This window comes from Anopheles funestus (assembly GCF_943734845.2).
Source record: "Anopheles funestus chromosome X unlocalized genomic scaffold, idAnoFuneDA-416_04 X_unloc_24, whole genome shotgun sequence".
NCBI classification, from domain to species: domain Eukaryota; kingdom Metazoa; phylum Arthropoda; class Insecta; order Diptera; family Culicidae; genus Anopheles; species Anopheles funestus.
In genome coordinates, this window is record NW_026045148.1 from 119355 (window position 1) to 127500 (window position 8146).

An 8146-nucleotide genomic window follows, 5' to 3' on the forward strand; every position below is an offset into this window, starting at 1 on the left:
TTTTTGGACTTAGGAAATTTTTCAACACTTGTAAAATTTTTGTTCCTTCTTTGAAGAAGAATACTTTCCACTATTAGCTTCTTTCTCTTTTTCTTCTTAGTTGTCTTCTTATTTTCGGTCCGAGAGCGCCGACACTTGTAAAATTATCTAAGTCCGAAGACTTTTGGAATGAACCAAAAGTCAACGAACACAATACATCAACCCTATCAACATCAAGTGGCAACCCGAAGGAAGCGCAGCGGCCAGCCCATGTACAACGCGAAGTTGTAGCATGCAACCGACCAACCGCTAACCTCCAACGGCACTCAATGTATTCGTTACACATGGGCGCACCTGCACCACACTGTCGTGACCATCCAACGAGCCGTCGGTTCGGTCGTGTGTTACAAGCACCCCATCACATAGGCATAGAGTCACCACACAGTGTTCTTCAACACTCTCGTCACATGGTGCAAGTCACGGTACGCACCACCAATGTGCACTGGTTGGCCAATTCCAGCACACACGGGGCGCGCACGCGCAAGCACTAACCACCAAGCATGGGTCGCCTGAGAGGATCGATGCGAACGCATCTCTACAACTTGAAGCTCCCAGCCTGTAGTCCCGTCGTTTGCGGGCGGTCGTAGGTGTCGAAACTAGTGATATCCACAGTCGGCAAGCTCGTCCACCGGTGTTCCCAACATGTATGGTACTAACACGTGCAGCGCGAACCCGCCCTTTGCGGCCTAGTAGTAAGCGGGGATGAGACGCCAGTGTGCCAATGGACAGCACGGACGGTTCTCGGAGGGTTGTTAGGCCCGCTAGCTTACGACCACCTAATGGGTATAAGAAGCGCTATCAGCTCGGATTGGATACGACCTTAGAGGCGTTCAGGCATAATCCAGCGGACGTAGCGTCATACCATAGTCCGTTCGAACTAGTATTGAGCCAGTGGTCCGTACCTGTGGTTCCTCTCGTACTGCACAGGAATTCCGTTAAGATAGCGACAAACAATGCACACCAGTAGGGTAAAACTAACCTGTCTCACGACGGTCTAAACCCAGCTCACGTTCCCTTGAAAGGGTGAACAATCCTACGCTTGGTAAATTTTGCTTTACAATGATAGGAAGAGCCGACATCGAAGGATCAAAAAGCCACGTCGCTATGAACGCTTGGCGGCCACAAGCCAGTTATCCCTGTAGTCTGAGCGAAACCTCCGAAGTGAACGGACGTGTTTTTGGAGCGCTCCCGTGTGAATTTGCAAAAAGTGCGTTTAAAGCTAATTAGTTCGAGATTTGCCCACAGGTGGCGCTGGTGTTGTTCGGAAGAGTATTCCCCAGCCCCCCCCACTCGAACCATATCGATACGAGCGTTTTTGAGGAAAACGTGAAATATTTCACGAAATATTTCATGAAATATTTCAACCTTGAAATATTTCAAAAGAGGACAAAATTTCCTTTCCGGGGAGCCGTCGGACGCCCGGATCGGACAAGTGGTTCCGGAGATATAGGGGATTGAAAAAGTTTGATAAGTAGTTCGATAACTGTTATCGAACTCCAACACCGAGTTATCAAACTTCCGGACAAATCCTTTAAAGTGGGATATCTCGGTAACCCCTCGGGCTAGAGGGACGTCCGGGGTATCGGTGGATAGGTCTCGGAGTGGAGCACCGGATCGTCACCCCCCCGCCCCTCCCATATCCACCCCCTCCCCCTCAGGAGGGAAAAACCAGTGTTTTCTAGTGTCCGGTTGGTATTGCCCTCTAAAAGTGCACGAATCGGTTAAAAATATTGCAGAACATTAAGTGAGATTATCCCGATTCGATGAAGTGGTCTGCCGTTTCTGTGCGTTGAAAAACAACGGAGATATAAGCGCCCAAAGTTGGAGGTTTTTCGCGTTTCCGGTTTTGACTCTCGCCATACAATTTGTATGGGATTTTCCGGGGACCAGTTTTTCGTGAATAACTTCGTCAATTCTTGACGGATTTTCAAAAATAAAACATCAAAAGACGCGTATTAAAAAGACGCATCCAATGGTGTTAAGTTTGTGCGTGTGTGTGTATGCCACCGGAAGTGGTGCCCAAAAAACTAGTGTTTTTTAGTGTCCGGTTGGTATTGCCCTCTAAAAGTGAGCGAATCGATTCAAAAACATTGTAAAACGTTAAGTGAGAACGTCCCGATTCGATGAAGTGGTCTGCCGTTTCTGAGCGTTGAAAAACAACGGAGATATTAGCGCCCAAAGTTGGAGGTTTTTCGCGTTTCCGGTTTCATTTCTGGCCATACAATTTGTATGGGATTTTCCGGGGACCAGTTTTTCGTGAATAACTTCGTCAATTCTAAACGGATTTTCAAAAATAAAACATCAAAAGACGCGTATTAAAAAGACGCATCAAACGGTGTTAAGTTTGTGCGTGTGTGTGTATGCCACCGGAAGTGGTGCCCAAAAAACTAGTGTTTTTTAGTATCCGGTTGGTATTGCCCTCTAAAAGTGTGCGAATCGATTTAAAAACATTGTAAAACGTTGAGTGAGAACGTCCCGATTCGATGAAGTGGTCTGCCGTTTCTGTGCGTTGAAAAACAACGGAGATATTAGCGCCCAAAGTTGGAGGTTTTTCGCGTTTCCGGTTTCAAAAAGTGCGTGTAAAATCCACCACGTGTTTTCGGGCGACATCTTGAAGATTTGGCAAAGTGGAAGGCCAATATTATTTAATTAGTTATTAAATTTTTGAAATTTAATAACTCGGTCGGTTGGCCACCTGGCCACTTGGATTTTGGCATCCGGCCCTCGATTGGGGTCCTCTACACGTGTGCCAAGTCCCCCCCCGCTACTCCCAAAAACCAGGGAGTTTTTTCCGGCCAGGTTTTTGAATTTTCAAAAATCAACCCTGCAACCTGGCGCGGGTTTAATCATCGTAACAGGAGTTACCCATCGGGACTCACCCGGGAAAATTGGCCGCAGGCCGATCGGACCGGAATTAGCCCGGAAACCGGCGAAAAGGCGAAAAAAAGGGGGTTTTTCGGGTTTTTGGAGGCCAGTTTCCTCCCACCACCCCCTCGATCCACCCACCATCGGATAGGGCTTGGCCGGGCGCGTCGATCGATCCGTGGATCGCCAGGATCGGTCCATAAACGGCTGAGTTCTGCTATCTGGAAAAATCCTTTGGTGGTGTTAGTGTGCGAGTGCATTAGTGTTAGTGCGAAAACATTTTTATTGCACAACTTCGTGAAAAGTGGACCGATTGCGACGTTTAGCACTTCGTTGGACGCGTCTCGGCAAGACGCGTCGATACGTGCCTTCAACGGGTCAATCGGGCCCATAGTGCGGTGGCCAGAGTGCCGGACATTTTGACCGTGTGTGTGTGAAAATCGGTGGCCAAAACGTGCACCACTCCGTCAGTTTTCGTCGGATCCGGACGTGCGACACCTCCCTGGAATCGTCTTTGCGAGAGCCAGCTCTTGCCGTACCAGGGGGGGCGATCCAGTGAACGGCCCCGGAACTGGGTTTTGTGTGTGCGTGTGTGTGAGCGGAATTTTCATTTGTGCACCGTTTCGGAACCGCTGGTCCGATTTCGAAGTCCGGCACCTCGTTGCAAATGCGCCGACGAGACGCAGCTGTTGCCGTTGTTTCGGAGGCGATCCATTGAGCGGATCGGAAGATCAATTTTTAGACGAGTTAAACGCTGATTTTTGGTAAGTTTGAGAGTCCCATCAGTACCGGAACACGAGGACGCATCGACCAAAATTTTCCGGCAGTCGATCGGACCGGAAACAGCCTGGAAACCAGCGAAAAGGCGGAAAAAAGGGGGTTTTTCGGGTTTTTGGAGGCCAGTTTCCTCCCACCACCCCCTCGATCCACCCACCATCGGATAGGGCTCGGTCGGGCGCGTCGATCGATCCGTGGATCGCCAGGATCGGTCCATAAACGGCTGAGTTCTGCTATTTGGAAAAATCCGTTTGGTGGTGTTAGTGTGCGAGTGCATTAGTGTTAGTGCGGAAAAACATTTTATTGCACAACTTCGTGAAAAGTGGACCGATTGGGACGGGTAGCACTTCTTTCGAAGCGTCTCGGCAAGACGCGTCGATACGTGCCTTCGACGGGTCAATCGGGCCCATAGTGCGGTGGCCAGAGTGCCGGACATATTCGACCGTGTGTGTGTGAAAATCGGTGGCCAAATCGTGCACCACTTCGTCAGTTTTCATCGGATCCGGACGTGCGACACCTCCCTGGAATCGTCTTCGCGAGAGCCAGCTTTTGCCGTACCAGGGGGGGCGATCCAGTGAACGGCCCCGGAACTGGGTTTTGTGTGTGTGTGTGTGCGAGCGGAATTTTCATTTGTGCACCGTTTCGGAACCGCTGGTCCGATTTGGACGTCCGACACCTCGTTGGATTCGTCTCGGCGAGACCTACTTGCTGCCATCAATTCGGAGTCGATCAACGGAGAGGCAAGTAAGTCGATTCTTTTTCATTAGGGTTTGCTTGGCACCTGGGGAAGCCAAGCACCATGGACGGTGCAAGGTCTTTGCGGTCGAGGACCTTGTCGACGGACGAGAGGGTTGCGCCGATGAATCGTCCTTCATTGCAGCCGCGAGTGCTGCTTACGAAGTCGTCGATGCCGGTCGTCAAGGAGACGACCTCTACCGGTTCTGCAGCGCAACGCGACGAGGAGATGCGCGAGCTTCGTCGCACTAACGAGGAGCTGCGGGCCATGCTCGCCAAGCTGCAGGAGGAGCTGTCCCTCTTCCGGGTCCAGATGGCGTCAGCAGAAGCGAATGCTCGTCGCGATGCGGAGGTGGCACTCTCGGCGGCTGTACGTCGAGAGGAGATAGCGGCGGCGGAAATCGCCGCACTTCGAGAGGCACAACGGCTCGATCGCGAGGCTCATCGGCGCGAGCGTGACGCGCTTAATGAGCTGATATTGCAGGTGGTCGGAGGGCAGCAGCAGCTGGGCGAGCCGATACGCGCCTCTGTGGCTTATTCGCCGACCTCAATGCCACGGCGTCGGATGGAGCAGCAGCAGAGTGAGCAGCAGCGTGGGCAGCAGCAGCAGCGTGGGCAGCAGCAGCAGCGGCAGCGACAGCAGGTTGCGGTGACGGCTATGGTGGAGCCGTCTCCGGACCAGGATGGCGGCTCCTGGACTGAGGTGGTGCGCCGTAAGCCGGCACGTCAATCAGCGAGCATGCAGCAGCAGCAGCAGCAGCAGCAGCAGCAGAAGCAGCAGTGGCCGCAGCTGCAACAACAACGGGCGAAGGTCTGGCGACAGGCGGTTGCAGGACCATCGTCACAGCAGCCCCAACAACAGCAGGGGCAACAGGCCTGGCGTAGCCAGCCTGCAACACGGCGAGGCGGAGGGCGTCAACGGCAGCGCAAGACCAAGCCGGACGCAATCGAGGTCGCCCCAGCAGAGGGACAAACCTGGACCGAGGTTTACCAGGTTGTGCGTGGGGCTCCAGAGATGGTGAAGTATGCAGATGCCCTCGGAGTAGGACGACGCACCACACGCTCCCGACTCGTTATGGAGCTGAAGGAGAGTGCGAACGCTGCAGAGGTGCTGCAGTGCATTAAAGACGTGTGCGCGAAGGCGGAACTGCCGGCATCAGCACGATTGGTGACTCCCACGGTCGACATCCGGATGGACGCGGTCGACCCTTTAGCGGAGGAGACACACGTGGCGAAGGCACTCTCCGAGCTATGCCAGCACACCGTGGAGGAGACTTCGGTTCGGCTGCGACCAGCGTGGGACGGCACGAAGGTGGCGATAGCGCGGGTGACAACGAAGGCGGCAGAGGAGCTGGACGGGAAGTTTGTCAAAATCAAGTACACGTCCTGCCTGATCCGGAAGGTGGCTCCAGCGCAGACGCGGCAGCAACGTTGCTACAAGTGTCTGGAGATGGGACACGTCCGGGCAGCGTGCACGAGCGAAGTCGACCGCTCGGCCAGCTGCATTCGTTGCGGGAAGCCGGATCATCAGGCGAAGAGCTGCACGGCGGAGGTGTGCTGTGCCGTGTGCAGCGGTCCGCATCCGGTCGGGCATCTGACGTGCCGACGCTAAAGGTGCTGCAGATCAACCTTGGGCGGAGCAGGACAGCTCAGGACCTGCTGATGCAGACGGCTCGCGAGATGGATGTTCAGGTGGTGCTTGCCTGTGAGCTGTATCGGCCGCCTCGAGATGATCCGCGATGGGCTGTTGATGAGGAGTTGAGCGTGGCGATCGTCGCAACGGGGGCTTACCCCATCCAGCGTCTGTGGGGAAGCGTCGTCCCGGGACTGGTGGTTGCCACGATAGCGGGAGTTACGTTCGCCAGCTGCTACGTGTCGCCCAGCAGCGGTCTTGATGACTTCGAGGAGTTTCTTGGTGCGGTGGAGGTGTCGCTGGTGGGACACACAACATCAGTCCTGGCTGGGGACTTCAACGCCTGGAACGAGGAGTGGGGGAGTGCGCGCACTACCCGGAAGGGGCAGGAGCTCCTAAGCGTGGTGGAGCAGCTGGCGCTGCAGACGCTGAACCGTGGCAACGTGCCCACCTTCAAGGGCAACGGGGTTGCACGGGAAAGCGTCATCGACGTCTCCTTCGCCAGCCAATCCATTGTGCGGCCGGACTCATGGCGCGTGCTTAACCGCTTCTCCGGCAGCGATCACGCATACATCGAGTTCCAGGTGGAGGTTCCGGGTCAACGGAACAGGCGACGTGGCCAGCAGCACCAAAGCCAAGCAGCAGCCAGTGACGGGACAGCCAGGCATGCCGGAACTCGGTGGAAGACGATGCAGTTCGTCCGGAAGAGCTTTGACATCGCCCTCACAGTCGGCCGCTTCGGACAGGTCGACACTCCGGAGGGGCTGGTTGGCGGACTTACTCGGGCGTGCGATGAGACCATGGAGAGAGTACACGGGGCTACCTTCCACCGCAAGCCCCAGGTGTACTGGTGGTCTCCGGACATCGAGCGCTTGAGGGAAGAGTGCGAAGCAGCGGAGGCAGCCCATCGTCGGGCTCAACCGTCGGAGCGTGCTGCGACGTCTGCCGGACTGCAGGACTGTCGTCGTTTGCTGCAGGCCAGTATCCAGAACAGCAAGGAGAGCAGCCTTCAAGAGCTGATTGACGGCGTCGAAGCTGAGGTGTTCGGTCTTGGGTACAAGGTTGTGCGAGCGAAGCTTCGCGGCCGGGTGCCACCGGAAACGGACCGCGCTGTTCTTGGTCCGATCGTCGACGCCTTGTTCCCGGAGCATCCAGCGTTCGAGTGGCCGGACATCGAAGCGAGCACCGCCTCACACGTCGCTCTGAGGCCGGTCACGAGCTCGGAGGTCCTGCTACTGGCTGAGCGGATGGCGTCGTCCAAGGCGCCAGGGTTGGACGGCATCCCGAACACTGCGGTAAAAGCAGCGATGCGGAAGCACCCGGAGGTCTTCGTGGACGTGTACAACCAGCTGCTCGAGCGAGGCGAGTTTCCTGCGTCGTGGAAGGAGGCTCGACTTGTGCTGATCGCGAAGCCGGGCAAGCAGCCGGGCGACCCGTCATCAAATCGTCCGCTGCTCATGCTGGGAGCAGTCGCCAAGGGGTTCGAGCGGGTGATCCTGGATCGACTGAACGACCACTTGGAGAACAGCGATGCTCCGCGACTGTCGCCAAGGCAGTACGGGTTCCGGCGCGGCCGTTCCACGATACAGGCCATCGAACGTGTGATCGAGAGGGGGCAGCACGCGAGGACGTTCCATCGCACCAACCAGCGGGATCCTCGATGTCTGGTGGTGGCAGCACTGGATGTCAGGAATGCCTTCAACTCCGCCAGTTGGGAGGCGATAGCGGCTGCCCTGCAGAAGCTGCAAGTTCCGGTAGCCCTCCAGAGAATGTTGCGCAGCTACTTCTCTGAGAGGAGGCTGGTGTATGAAACCAGCGAGGGACCAGTGCGGCGAACGGTCACGGCGGGCGTTCCACAGGGCTCAATCCTGGGCCCGACTCTGTGGAACGCCATGTACGACGGCGTGCTTCGACTGGCGCTACCCGAGGGCGCTGAGGTGATCGGTTTTGCTGACGACGTCGTGGTGCTGGCGAGCGGGACGACACCGGAGGCGGCGACGCGGTTAGCTGAAACGGCGATAGGAATGATCAGCTCGTGGATGGCGCAACACCACCTGGAGCTTGCTCCGGCCAAAACCGAGCTGGTCATTGTTTCCA